Source organism: Colias eurytheme, chromosome 18 (genome assembly GCF_061535395.1).
Source record: "Colias eurytheme isolate Ceu_HAF_F1 chromosome 18, ilColEury1 Martin Lab GWU primary, whole genome shotgun sequence".
NCBI classification, from domain to species: Eukaryota; Metazoa; Arthropoda; class Insecta; order Lepidoptera; family Pieridae; genus Colias; species Colias eurytheme.
Window position 1 is genome coordinate 8,129,017 of NC_142997.1, and position 2,387 is coordinate 8,131,403.

Consider the following 2,387-nt stretch of genomic DNA (forward strand, 5'->3'; position numbering starts at 1 on the left):
TAAGAAAAATAAAGGTTCACAGCTCCTCCCCCGCAGGTGATAGCTTGATTATATGTAGCCTATAGCCTGACCCGACCAGTTAGTAATATTCATGCAAAATTTGAAGTCAATCTATGCAGTACTTTTCGAGATTAGCCCGGACAACCATACAGACAAACAGACAAACAGACAAACAGACAAAAATTCTAAAAACTATGTTTTCGGGTTCTGTATCGATTATAGATCATGGATTATGTATTCTTTTAAAAAAATATTCAATGTACAGTTTTGACTTTCCTACGATTTTATTATATGTATAGATTATTCATTACAAATAATCAAAATAAAATAGCCAGAACAAAGTAAGGCCCTGGTAGGGTAGGTAGGCAGGTACAGCAATGTGAGACGAACACTGGCTTATTTATACCAATAATAATGTTTTATAAACATTAAATTAAGTTTACAACAAAAATACATAATATTAGCTAATGTGAAAACGAATCAACCAATCATCCCACAACAATGAAATGTGCACACAAATATTCATCCAAATCGGTTCATGTGATTAGGAGGAGTGACTGCAGCGCCATCTTCCGGGCCCAATTGTGTTTCCAGATCACCCAGGAACTCAATTTAATATACTTACACAAAATTTTTCGAAATTAAAACTCACATTACTATGTAAATATGAATATAAACCTGTTTTAGTACTAAGCAATTTCCCGCACAGGTGTAGTAAGTATAAATGAAATAAATATCAACATCAAATTCTTTATACAACATACTTATCTACCACCTACTAAGAAATGTAATTCTTGAATTTTTTTAGTATTTTTTTTAAATATAATACTACTCCAATGAGCTCCTGTTCCATATCACGTCCGCCATACTTCCACTAAGTTCACCATGATTTTTTATTTCTTTGCACTTTGTTGATTTTTGCTAAAAATGGAATCATGCGATAAAACCAGTAGAACGTTGATAACATACACTTTTGACTGAATAAAGGTACTTACGAAGGAGTGGGTTCACATTGTGAACAATCAGTGGGTTTATTTTCCTTCTGGATTCCGGATTTCTGAAAAGATTATCTATGCTATAAATGAAAAAAATCTTACACATTCGTTATGTACTTAAAACAGGGGTACATATCAAACATCGTCTATAATACAATTATCATCAAATTTAAAATAAAACCAACTTCTTCATTAATTTGTTCCAATTGTAAGCATTCTTTTTTCTCCAACCTTTATGTTTCTTCTTCTTATTTTCTTTATTGTCCCCATTTGTCTCATTTTGTCTTATCGTGTTGTCACCCTTTTTTACGATTGCGCGAGCGACACAAGTTCCCCGTGTGACGGCCGTAGCGGGAATGACTCGTGCAGCGATCGGGGTAGGAAGGTACAGGGCGGCTCTCGCTATATTGGCTGGTCGCGCGCTAATTTCAAGTATTTCTTGTTTATTTCAAAACCATCGCATATTTCAAAATTCTAAATCGGTAGACGTATAGGTTGTATATTTTATAGTTAATATCCAAAAAGTCGTAACTTTACGTTTGTTATTTTGAAGATGCCAGAGATTATAAAAAAATAACAATGAGAACTTTGTATTTTTTTTCTATCGAGAAAATATCATGGAATCATGTTTCTAAAACGGTAGACGTATTGTGTTACTATTGAACTTTCTTGTCAAGAATTTTCATCACGACAACTTTAATAATATAAAAATTACGAAGGTTTGAAAAGGGCCGTAAATGTTAGAAAAATTAATTCATCACCTTAACACAGGCTATGCCTAGCAAGAGAGCCAGAGCCTCATATTCAATTTTGTATAATCTAAAGGTGAAATAAAGATTTATTTTATTTTATTTATTTATCGCAATATAGACGTGCCTTTACTTAGCGGTGAATAGCAAGTCACACGCTCCTATCAGCTGAAACTTGTTGTAGAATAGTAGGAACAGTTGGTTTTTCAGTATTGTTTATGTAATAAAAGATAAAATACTCACTAATATTATACATATGAAAGCGTGTTTGTTTGTCTCTCTTTTACGTCACAACTGAGCGATTTGATTGATGATTTTTGTGTCTTGAGATAGGTGACTAGAGAGTGATAAATACCTTTGTGGACAACTCATTCCCATGGGAATTTTCTTTGTCCACCCGTGCAAAACTCCATGTAACAGCTAGTTAGTTATATCTTTACCGAATGTCAGTTTATGGTTGGTTTAGAGCATATACGCACTATGCGGGTAGCCGCATTGCGGGTAGCCGCATTGCGGGTAGCCGTCCGGCTGACCGCAAGCACAATTATGTACGTAATATTCATTTCTATGCGCACTGTGCGGGTCACAACATTCACCGATTTGCTTATTTTATTTCATACTAGAGGTCCGCCCCGGCTTCGCC

The 2,387-nt window shown here is 34.7% G+C and overlaps 1 long non-coding RNA gene across 1 annotated transcript; it reads right to left on the minus strand.

The window, feature by feature from the left end:
• Positions 1 to 305: 305 nt before the first annotated feature.
• Positions 306 to 1,748, minus strand: LOC149900822 (uncharacterized). Its single transcript, XR_016457738.1, has 3 exons — positions 1,181 to 1,748; positions 996 to 1,057; positions 306 to 921 (listed from the first exon to the last, which is right to left on the minus strand). It is a non-coding gene; the product is annotated as an uncharacterized LOC149900822 (long non-coding RNA).
• Between the last annotated feature and the right edge of the window lie 639 nt (positions 1,749 to 2,387).